At 40.3% G+C, this 12,048-nt stretch overlaps 1 protein-coding gene and 1 long non-coding RNA gene across 5 annotated transcripts in view; one reads left to right on the top strand and one right to left on the bottom strand.

The window, feature by feature from the left end:
- The window catches only part of LOC105471490 (uncharacterized), a 169,546-nt gene extending 168,895 nt beyond the window's left edge, over positions 1-651 (top strand). The window contains exon 5 of the long non-coding RNA XR_003015873.2: positions 628-651. This is a non-coding gene — a long non-coding RNA (uncharacterized lncRNA). The remainder of the gene's footprint in view (positions 1-627) is intronic.
- The window catches only part of LOC105471492 (elongator acetyltransferase complex subunit 4), a 252,628-nt gene that overhangs the window by 184,955 nt on the left and 55,625 nt on the right, over positions 1-12,048 (bottom strand). The window lies entirely within an intron of this gene.

A 12,048-nucleotide genomic window follows, 5' to 3' on the forward strand; every position in this document is an offset into this window, starting at 1 on the left:
TGTAGAGACCAGATTTCACCATGTTTGCCCAGGCTGGTGTCGAACTCCTGAGCTCAAGCAATCTGCCTGCCTTGGCCTCCCAAAGTGCTGGATTACAGGCGTGAGCCACCGTCCCCAACCCTTTATATATTTTTTAAAGTGAAATAAAATTCACATAACATAAAAACATCATTTTAAGTACAAAATTTGGTAATTTTTAGTAATTCAGAGTTGTGTAACCATCACCACTATCTACCTTCATCAGTCCCCCAAAAAACTGCACACCCATTTTAAAATCACTCCACATTCCCCCTCTCCCCTGCCCCTGGCAACCACTAATCTTGTCTTTATGGATTAGTTGTTCTGGACATTTCCTATAAATGGAACCATACAATATGTGACCTTTTGTGTCTGGCTTCCTTCACTTAGACTAATGTCTTCAATGTTCAACTATGTTGCACCAGTATTTCACTCTTTTCTGTGGTCGAATACTATTCATTGTATGTATGTACCACATTGTTTAACTACTCATCACCCGACGTACATGGATCATTTCTATTCTTCAGTTATTATGGCTAATGCTGCTATAAATATTCACACATAAACTTTTGTGTGAACATGTTTCCATTCTCTTTGGTATATACCTAGGAGAGGAATTCCTGAGTCACAGGGTAACTCCATTTTTAACTATTTGAGGAACTGCCAAAATGTTTTCCACAGTGGCTGCACCATTTTACATTCTGACCAACAATGTAAGTGGGTTCCATTTATTATATATTCTGAGCAACCAATTGTTATTATTATTATTTCTAAATAGCTACCCTAGTGGGGATGAAGTGGTATCTCCGTGTGGTTTGGATTTGCATTTCCCTAATGACAATGATGCTGAGCATAACTTCATTTGCTGGGTTGGCCGTTTGTATATCTTAGAAATATGTCTAACGTGGCCTTATCCCTCCCCTTTTTCTTCTTTTCTTTTTTTTTTTTTTTTTTTTTTGAGATGGAGTCTCAAAAAAAACCACCAGAGATCCAGGAAACAAGGCATCTTACACAGAAGCAAGGTCAAGGCAGTTGCTAGAATGATAAAGGAAAGTGCCAGAATAACAGCTGTGTAGACAACCTCGGAAGCAAGCTATCCATTTGGAGTTGGAGTATGGAGGATTCCAAGGGTTTCATACTTACATACATTAAAGAGGAGTTTGAAAACTTTAGTGGAAAGTTTTGGGATGAATTCATAATTCATACAGATAAAAAATGAGGCAATTGTTACTTCTAGAAAAAACAACAGGTATATAACAAAGGAGAAATATAGACTGTCAAATATTGTAATACTTGACTGAATAAGAAATTGTCCTAATGTACACACTTAATACTGACTTAACTAGGGAAGAAGAATTAAATATACTGAAAGGGAAAATAAAGAAAGTGATAGACCAGCCTTGGCAACATGGTAAAACCTCATCTCTACAAAAAATATTAATACAAAAATTAACTAGGGGTGGTGGCGCTCAACTATAGTCGCAGCTACTTGGGAGGCTAAGGTGGGAAGATCTCTTGAGCCCTGGAGGCAGGGGCTGCAGTGAGCCAAGATTGTACCACTGCACTCCAGCCTGGGTGACAGAGTGAGATCCTGTCTCAAAAACAAACAAAAGAAAAAAGTGATATAGGGAAAGAGAAACAGCAAGAGAGAGAACGAGAAAGAGCATGTGTGAGAGACAGTGTGAGAATGTGTGTGTGTATGGTATTATATGAGGTGAACCTTCGTATTGTGTGCAAGGATAGTAATAGACACAAAAATGGGAAGGAAAAGGCAGTACAGAAATAAGAAGTCAAATAAATGCCACAAGAATAAACTGATAGTGGTCTATGTATACCCCACCAACCCCAAACTTACTTTTATATTAATATTAAAAGGAACACCTACTACTAATATTAGATCCTTTAGAAAAAGACCTTTTATTTCACAGTATTGAGTAAGTTATCAAGTCTCAAAAAGTATACTAAATTTCTTCTAAGGAAAAGTGGTTTAAATATTTCTTTTTCCATGAAGTAGTATATTTTTAAAACCATCAGACTGGAAGAACAATTGGTGTTTGGGGCAAAGAGAGTCCATTTGGGAATATCTGTATTTGATGATGAATATCCAACCCAAGAGACCTTCTCTGAAGCAGGAGTTGTAACACTACAGGAAAGAAATCACATAGAGAAAATAGCAACCTCTCTAGCCTGCTTACCTCCATCCATTAACTTTGATATTTCTCCTTTGCAAACTCAAGGGGCATATTGCATACACTATAAAATTCAACACCACAAAAAGCACATGACTTCTTATGTTACTAGCATTCTCAGCATTATTTCTAGAATAGGATTTTAGAAGTCTCAACTTTTCAAAACAGTCTATACAAAAAAATAACTCATTTGTCTTTCTTTTTTTTTATTATTATACTTTAAGTTCTAGGGTACATGTACACAACGTGCAGGTTTGTTACATATGCATACATGTGCCATGTTGGTGTGCTGCACCCATTAACTTGTCATTTACATTAGGTATATCTCCTAATGCTATCCCTACCCCCTACACCCGCCCCACAATAGGACCCAGTGTGTGATGTTCCCCTTCCTGTGTTCAAGTGATCTCATTGATCTCAACCTATGAGTGAGAATATGCGGTATTTGGTTTTCTGCTCTTGTGATAGTTTGCTGAGAATGATGGTTTCCAGCTGCATCCATGTCCCTACAAAGGACATGAACTCATCCTTTTTTATGGCTGCATAGTATTCCATGGTGTATATGTGCCACATTTTCTTTATCCAGTCTGTCACTGATGGACATTTGGGTTGATTCCAAGTCTTTGCTATTGTGAATAGTGCCGCAATAAACATACGTGTGCATGTGTCTTTCTAGCAGCATGACTTATAATCCTTTGGGTATATACCCAGTAATGGGATTGCAGAAGATAGAATATTGCTGAATATCGAGTGTTGCTGTCTGATTCTTGCTCTGAAAGCTTCATCTCAGGGGTGTACCCCGCCGTGTGAGGTGTGAGGTGTCGGTCTGCACCTAGTGGGGGATGTCTCCCAGTTAGGCTACTCAGGGGTCAGGGACCCACTTGAGCAGGCAGTCTGTCTGTTCTCAGATCTCAACCTCTGTGCTGGGAGATCCACTGCTCTCTTCAAAGCTATCAGATGGGCATTTACCTCTGCCGAGGTTTCTCCTGCTTTTTGTTTAGTTATGCCCTGTCCCCAGTGGAGGAGTCTACAGAGGCAGGCTGGCCTCCTTGAGCTGCGGTGGGCTCCACCCAATTCGAGCTTCCCGATGGCTTTGTTTACCCACTTAAGCCTTAGCAATGGTGGGCGCCCCTCCCCTAGCCTCGCTGCTGCCTTGCAGTTAGATCTCAGATTGCTGTACTAGCAATGAGGGAGGCTCCGTGGGCGTGGGACCCTCTGGGCCAGGTGTGGGATATAATCTCCTGCTGTGCCGTTTGCTAAGACCGTTGGTAAAGCGCAGTATTAGGGTGGGAGTCACCCGATTTTTCAAGTGTTGTGTGTCTCAGTTTCCCTTGGCTAGGAAAAGGGATTCCCCTCCCCCTTGCGCTTCCCAGGTGAGGTGATGCCTCTCTCTGCTTCAGCTCTTGCTGGTCGGGCTGCAGCAGCTGACCAGCACCAATTGTCCAGCACTCCCCAGTGAGATGAACCCGGTACCTCAGTTGAAAATGCAGAAATCACCCGTCTTCTGTCTCACTCACGCTGGGAGCTGGAGGCTGGAGCTGTTCCTATTTGGCCATCTTGGGCGCGCACCCTCCTCATTTGTCTTTATTTAGATGAGCTCTCTTCAAATTTCAACTATTCCACTATGAGATCATTAAGGGCAAGGACTATGTCTTACTCTATCTTTTCATCCATAGCAACTGTTATATACTCAATGTTTGTGTCCTCCTCAGGTCGAAACACTGAACTCCTATCCCCTAATGAGATGGTATTTGGAGAAAGGGGTGTTTGAAAATAACTGAGTTTAAATGAGATAATAAAGGTAATTAATTACCTTGTAAGAAGAGACACCAGAAAGTGTGTGAAATATCTGTGTGAAAATAAGAGGTCATGTGAGCACACAGCGAGAAAGCAGCAGTCTACAAGCCAGGAAGAGAGCCCTCACCAGGAAATAACTTGGTTGGAACCTTGATCTTGGAATTCCTAGTCTCTAAAACTGTGAGACAGTAAATTTCTGTTGTTTAAACCACCTGGTTTATAGTATTTTGTTACAGCAGCCTCAGCTAACACAGATTTTGATACCAAGGAATAAGGTGCTGCTGCAAGAAATGCCTAAACACGTGGAAGTATCTTTGAAATTGGGTAATGGGTAGAGAGCCAGAAGAGTTTTGAGGTATATGCTAAAGATATGGATGCATACTGGAGGTTGCCAGGGTCAAGTGGTGGTAGGGAGACAGACTGCGAGTAGGCACATTTCTCAGGGGATGGAAATGTTCTATGTTATGATTGTGGTGGTGGTTATAAAACTCTGAACATTTACCCAAACTCACTGAATTGTATATCAAATTGACAAAATTATATGTAAATTATACTTTGGAAAAATTCACAACAATCTTCCTTCCTTCCTCCTCTTTCCTCCTCCTCTCCTTTTTTTGAGCCAGAGTCTTGCTTGGTTGCCGAGGCTGGAGTACAATGGTGCAAACACAGCTCACTGCAGCCTTCTTGAACTCCTGGGCTCAAGGGATCCTCCTGCCTCAGGCTCCCGAGTAGCTAGGGCTACATGTGTGCACCACCATGCCCAGTTAACTGTTTTCTTATTTTTTGTAGAGATGGTGTCTTGCTATGTTGCCCAGGCTGGTCTCTAACTCCTGGCCTCAAGTGATCCTCCGGCCTTGGCCTCCCAAAGTGCTGTGACTACAGGCATGAGTCATTGTGCATGGCCTACCATAAACCTTTTTTATATTAAGATACAATTCAGCAACATTAAAAGGGACTCCAATAAAAAGAGTGTAAAAATAAGAAACTGGTAACATCTTAATAGATAGATAATCTCTCTATAAACATATCCTCTCTCAAACAGAAAATGAGAACGAAATTAGAAATGTTGGGGAGAGAACAAGCAAAAGAAAATGAAAGACTAAACATAAAAACAATAAATAAATTAAAAATGTGACATGACAATGAGCAACAAAAGGAATATAAGAAGTGAAATCCATTTTACTTTCCTCTTCTAGAGACTCTGTTTACTGGCATAGGCATTTTCTTTTCAAAGGGTCCAATTATATTTGATTCTGAAGTAAAAATATCTATATAATTAAAAATTTTAAATGCCAAGAGAGATGAAGAAGCTTCAGAAGAAAAGTTAGAAGTAAGGAGAGGTTAGTTCACGAGATTTCAGAAAAGAAGCCATCTCCATAAAAGTGCAAAGTGAAACAGCAAATCCTGATGTTGATACTGCAGCAAGTTATCCAGAAGATCTAGCGAAGTGATGAAGGTGGCTGCACTAAACAACAGATTTTCAACGTAGATGAAACAGCCTTCTACTGGAAGAAGACACTGTCTAGGACTTTCATGGCTAGAGAGAAGTCAATGCCTAACTCCAAATCTTCAAACGACAGGCTGACTCTCCTGTTAGGGGATAATGCAGTTAATGACTGTAAGTTGAAGCCAATACTCACTTATCATTCCAAAATCCTAGGGCCCTTAAAAATTATGCTAAATCTACTCTGCTTGTACTCTATAAATAGAACAACAAAGTCTGGATGATAGCATATCTGTATACAACATGGTTTTCTGAATATTTTAAGCCCACTATATGGAGACCTACTGCTCAGAGAAAAACAGTCCTTTCAAAATATTACTGCTTAGTGACAGTGCACCTGGTCACCCAAGACCTCTGATAAGGATGTACAAAGAGATTAATGTTTTCATGCCTGCTAACACAACATCCATTCTGTAGCCCATGGATCAGGAGTAATTTCAATTTTCAAGTCCTATTATTTAAGAAAAACACGTCTTAAGGCTATTGCTGCTATAGATAGTGATTCCTCTGATGGATATGGGCGAAGTAAATTGAAAACCTGGCAGGATTTACTATTCTAGCTGCCATAAGAATATTCATGATTCATGAGAGGAGGTCAAAATATCAGTATTAACAGGAGTTTGGGAGAAGTTGATTCCAATTCTCATGGATGACTTTGAGGGGTTCAAGACTCTGGTGGAGGAAGTAACTGCAGATGTGATAGAAACAGCAAGAGAACTAGAAGTGGAGCCTGAAGATGTGACTAATTGCTGCCATCTCATGAGAAAACTTTAATTGATATGGAATTGCTTCTTCTGGACAAGCAAAATAAGTGGTTTTTTGAGATGAATTCTACTCCTGGTGAAGATGCTATGAACACTGTTGAAGTAACAACAAAGGATTTAGAATATTCCACATACTTAATGGATAAAGCAACAGTAGGGTTTGAGGGGTTGATTCCCATTTTGTTTTTTTTTTCTTTTCAGTTTTTATTTTAGAGTCCGAAGGTACACGTGCAGGTTTGTTAAAAAGGTATATTGCATGGGCTGGGTGTGGTGGCTTACACCTGTAATCCCAGCACTCTGGGAGGTTGAGGCAGGCAGATCACAAGGTCAGGAGTTCAAGACCAGCCTGGCCAATATGGTGAAACCCCAACTCTACTAAAAATACAAAAATTAGCTGGGCATGATGGCGTGCGCCTGTAGTCCCAGCTACCCAGGAGGCTGAGGCAGAAGAATCGCTTGAACCCAGGAGGCGGAATTGCAGTGAGATGAGATTGTGCCACTGCACGCCAGCCTGGGCAATAGAGTGAGACTCCATCTCAAAAAAAAAAAAGTTTACACTTTGGCTGGGCGCGGTGGCTCACGCCTGTAATCCCAGCACTTTGGGAGGCTGAGGCGGGTGGATCACTTGAGGTCAGGAGTTCAAGACCAGCTTGGCCAACATGGTGAAACCCCGTCTCTACTAAAAATACAAAAATTAGCTGGGCGTGGTGGTGGGTACCTGTAATCCCAGCTACTTGGAAGGCTGAGGCAGGAGAATTGCTTGAACCCAGCAAGTGGAGGTTGCAGTAAGCTGAGATTGTGCCACTGCAATCAAGCCTAGGCGATGGAGTGAGACTCTGTCTTTAAAAAAAAAACAAAAAACAAAAAAACGGGTATACTGCATGATGCTGGAGTCTGAAGTACAATTGAAACTGTCACCCTGGAAGTGAACATAATGCCCAATAGGAAATTTTCAGCCCTTCCCTCCCTCCTTCCCTCTCCTGCCTTGTATTCCACAGTGTTTACTGTTTCCATCTTTATGTCCATGTGTACCTGATGTTTTGCTCCTACTTATAAATGAGAACATATGGTATTTGGTTTTTGTTTCGACATAGTTTGCTTAGGATAACGGCTTCCAGCTGCATCCATGTTGCTGCAAAGGACACGATTTCTTTTTTCTTTTTTTTTTTGGAGACAGAGTCTCACTCTGTTGCCCAGTGGCATGATCTCGGCTCACTGCAAGCTCTGCCTTCTGGGTTCATGCCATTCTCCTGCCTCAGCCTCTCGAGTAGCTGGGACCACAGGTGCCTGCCACCATGCCCAACTAATTTTTTTGTATTTTTCAGTGGAGACAGGGTTTCACCATGTTAGCCAGGATGGTGAGCCAGGATGGTCTCCTTCACCTGACCTCATGATCCGCCTGCCTCAGCCTCCCAAAGTGCTGGCATTACAGGCATGAGCCACCGCGTCTGGCCAGGACATGATTTCTTTATGGCTGCATAGTATTCCGTGGTATATATGTATTACATTTTCTTTATCCAGTCCACTGTTGATGGGCACCTGGGTTGGTTCCATGTCTTTGCTATTGAGAATAGTGCTACAGTGTATATAAATATGGATGTGTCTTTTTGGTAGAATGATTTATTTTCCTCTGGGTATGTACCCAGTAATGGAATTGCTGGGTTGGCTGTTAGTTCAACTCTTAGTTCTTTGAAAAATTTCCAAACTGCTCTCTACAGTGGCTGAATGGATTTACATTCCCACCAACAGTGTATAAGCATTCCCTTTTCTTCACAGTCCCACCAACAACTATTATTTTTTGACTTTTTAACAAAAGCCATTCTGCCTGGTGTGAGATGATATCTCACTGTGATTCCGATTTGTATTTCTCTGATGATTCATGATGATGAACATTTTTTCATGTTTGTTGGCCACTTGTATATCTTCCTTTTTTTGAGACAGAGTCTCACTCTGTCACCCAGGCTGGAGTACAGTGGTGCGATCTTAGCTCACTGCAACCTTTGCCTCCCAGGTTCAAGTGATTCTCCTGCCTCAGTCTCCTGAGTAGCTGTGATTACAGGGTGCACCACAATGCCCAGCTAATTTCCCACCATTTTGGCCAGGCTGGTCTAGAACTCCTGACCTCAAGTAATCTGCCCACCTCGGCCTCCCAAAGTGCTGGGAATACAGGTGTCAGCCACCGTGCTGGCCTACCTGTTATGTCTTCTTTTGAGAAGTGTCTGTTCATGTCCTTTGCTCTTTTTAGTGGGGTTGTTTTCTACTCGTTGATTTAAGTTTCTTATAGGATCTGGATATTAGGCCTGTGTCAGATGCATAGTTTGTGAATATTTTCTTCCATTTTGTAGATTGTTAGTTTCCTGCATTGATACTTTCTCTTGCTGTACAGAAGCTCTTTAATTAGGTCTCACTTGTCAATTTTTCTTTTTGTTGCAAATGCTTTTGAGTCCTTAGTCATAAATCCTTAGCCAAGGCTGATGTCCAGAAGCTTATTTCCTAGGATTTCTTTTGGGATTGTTATAGTTTGAGGTTTTAGATTTAGGGTTTTTTTTTTTGGTTTTTGAGATGGGGTCTCACTCTGTTGCCCAGGCTGGAGTGCAGTGGTACAATCTCGGCTCACTGCAAACTCCGCCTCCCAGGTTCACGCAATTCTCCCACCTCAGCTTCCAAGGTAGCTGGAATTACAGGCACGCACCACCACACCTGGCTAATTTTTTTATTTTCAGTAGAGACGGGGTTTCACCATGTTGGTCAGGCTGGTCTTGAACTCCCGACTTCAGGTGATCTGCCTGCCTCAGCCTCCCAAAGTGTTGGGATTACAGGTGTGAGTCGCTGAGCCCAACTTAGATTTAGGTTTTTAATCCATCATGAGTTAATTTTGTATATGGTGATAGGCAGGTGCCCAGTTTCATTCCTCTCCATGTGGATAGCCAGTTTTCCCAGCACTATTTATTAAAAAGGGAGTCCTTTCCCCATTGCTTATTTTAGTCTACTTTGTCAAAGATCAGATGATTGTCAGTGTATGGCTTTATTTCTGGGCATTCTTTTCTGTTCCATTGGTCTTTATATCTGTATACCAGTACCATGCTGTTTGGGTTACTGTAGCCTTGTAGTATAGTTTGAAGTCAGGTAATGTGATGCCTTTTGCTTTGCTCTTTTTGCTTAGGATTGCTTTGGACTCTTTGTAGTTCCATATAAATTTTATAATAATTTTTTCTAATTCTGTGAAAAATGACATTAGTAGTAGCTTGATAGAAATAGTGTTGAATCCTTAAATTGCTATGAGCAGTATGGCCATTTTAATGATATTGATTCTTCCAATTCATGAGCAAAGAACACTTTTTCATTTGTTTGTATCATCTCTGATTTCTTTCAGCAGTGTTTTGTAGTTCACTTTGCAGAAATCTTTCACCTCCTTGGTTAGCTGTATTCCTAAGTATTTTGTTCTTTTTTTGGCTATTGTGAATGAGACTGCATTCTTGATTTGGCTGTCAGCTTGATTATTGGTGTACAGAAATGCTACTGATTTTTATACATTGATTTGGTATCCTGAAACTTTACTGAAGTCGTTTATCAGTTTAAGGAGCTTTTTGGCAGTTGACTTCCATTTTGGAAAAAAGCTCTACTGTGGGTAAAATGCTGCCAAACAGCATCACTTGTACAGATAAATCTTTCATAAAAAGAAGAGTCAATTGATGTGGCAATCTTCACTGTTGCCTTCTTCTCAGAAATTACCACAGTCACCTCAACCTACAAGTCAGCAGCCATCGATATCAAGGCAAGACCTATACCAGCAACAAGATTACAACTTGCTTAAGGCTCATATAATTGTTACCATTTTTTAGCAATAAGATCTTTTTAAATTATTTATTTTTTAGTCATAATGCTATATTGCACACTTAGTAGACCAAGGTATAGTATCAACATAACTTTATATACACTGGGAAATAAAAAAAACGTGACTCACTTTATTGTGGTGGTGTGGAACCAAACCTGCATTATCTCCAAGGTATGCCTTTACATCAAAACCAAGGTTGAAAAATGAGGCATATATTTACTTTATTTCATTGATTCTAAGATTCATGTTTTTGTTCACATTACCATCTCTAAAATCAGGAAGCATTTTACAACTGGGAGAATATCATAATTGTCAGCCTGGAAGCAGATACAAAGTTATCACGGTCTGCATATGTAAAAACTTGCTTGTTTTTTTTTGGTGTGCAAATGGGCAAATGTAATTCTTCAATGTTTCACCCAAAAATTCATATATGGATCAAGTAAAGAAGAATAAAAATCCTGGCTTTTTAGAATACTACTATTGATCCTTTCTGAGAAAATCAGGACAGTGCTTGCACTAATACTTGCAGGATGGATGCTAATGTTTTAGAATAAAATCTGGGTGCAATATTGCATCACCTTTAAGAAATACTACAGGCCGGGTGCAGTGGCTCACGCCTGTAATCCCAGCACTTTGGGAGGCCGAGACAGGTGGATCACCTGAGGTTAGGAGTCTGAGAACAGCCTGACCAACAAGGAGACACCCTGTCTCTACTAAAAATACAAAGTTAGCCAGGTGTGGTGGTGCATGCCTGTAATCCCAGCTACTTAGGAGGCTGGAAAAGAAAAAAAAAAAAAAAAAAAAACAGAAGTACTACATTGCCTGTGCTCTTAATGACAGAGAGAACAGTATCTAGTGAAAAATGTAAATTGTGAAACACATGGATATCAATGACTATGAGCCAGAAAGTGATTTAGAACAGTAGTAATCTGAATGTGATGTTTTATGAGTACCTTACATGTTGTGCTTCTTTTTTTATGGACAGGTGTGATATGACTTAAAAAATAAGTAAGTCTAAGAAACCTCTTCCAATAAGAATTAAATAAAAATTTTAAGTGAATAGAAACATTCTTAGTTCATATTTTTTTCTCTTAGTAGTATATTTAATAATGATGCATCTTACAATCAATGGCTTCTCAGATTCTGATAAAAATGGAATGCCTTTTGTAAGCAGACGCAAATGCCCTTAGCATCTTTGTTTCTAAGTGTTGCACCAATATAAATCAATATTTTACCCGATTATGGTGTGGATAAATGTTATCATGCTAGTAAGTTAACCGGCGAAGACCTATGTGACTACTTGGTAACTCTTCAGTATTTTTTTTTTTTTTTTTTTTTACCATTCTTTTAGCCAAAAATCTGAACAAAAATAACAGAAAATAAAAATGTGGTCCATACAAATTAAGAATAATCAGTAGTGTGATTTTTAAGTCTTGTGAAATACAGAATTGACCCATGCTAGAAAATGAATCTTTTTTTTGTTTTTTTTTGGAGATGGAGTCTTGTTCTGACGCCCAGGCTAGAGTGCAGTGGCATGATCTCGGCTCACTGCAACCTCTGTCTCCTGGGTTCAAGCAATTCTCCTGCCTCAGCCTCCCAAGTAGCTGGGACTACAGGTGCACACTGCCAGGCCCAGCTAATTTTTTGTATTTTAGTAGAGACAGGGTTTCACCGTGTTGCCCAGGCTGGTCTCAAACTCCTGAGCTCAAGCAATCTACCCGTCTTGGCCATCCAGAGTGCTAGGATTACACTTATAAGAGCCTTAAGCAAGTTGTAAGCGTGAGCCAATGTGCCTGGCCTAGAAAATGAATCTTAAATCAACAGTGTCATCCTGTATCTCTGAAAAAAAAATCCATTCTATAAAAATTCTGTTTCAGTGGTTACAGTATTACTATTCATAATTCAAGTAAAAATGACTTAATGAAAATGATATGTTGGGGA

Source organism: Macaca nemestrina, chromosome 12 (genome assembly GCF_043159975.1).
Source record: "Macaca nemestrina isolate mMacNem1 chromosome 12, mMacNem.hap1, whole genome shotgun sequence".
In the NCBI taxonomy this organism is placed as follows: domain Eukaryota; kingdom Metazoa; phylum Chordata; class Mammalia; order Primates; family Cercopithecidae; genus Macaca; species Macaca nemestrina.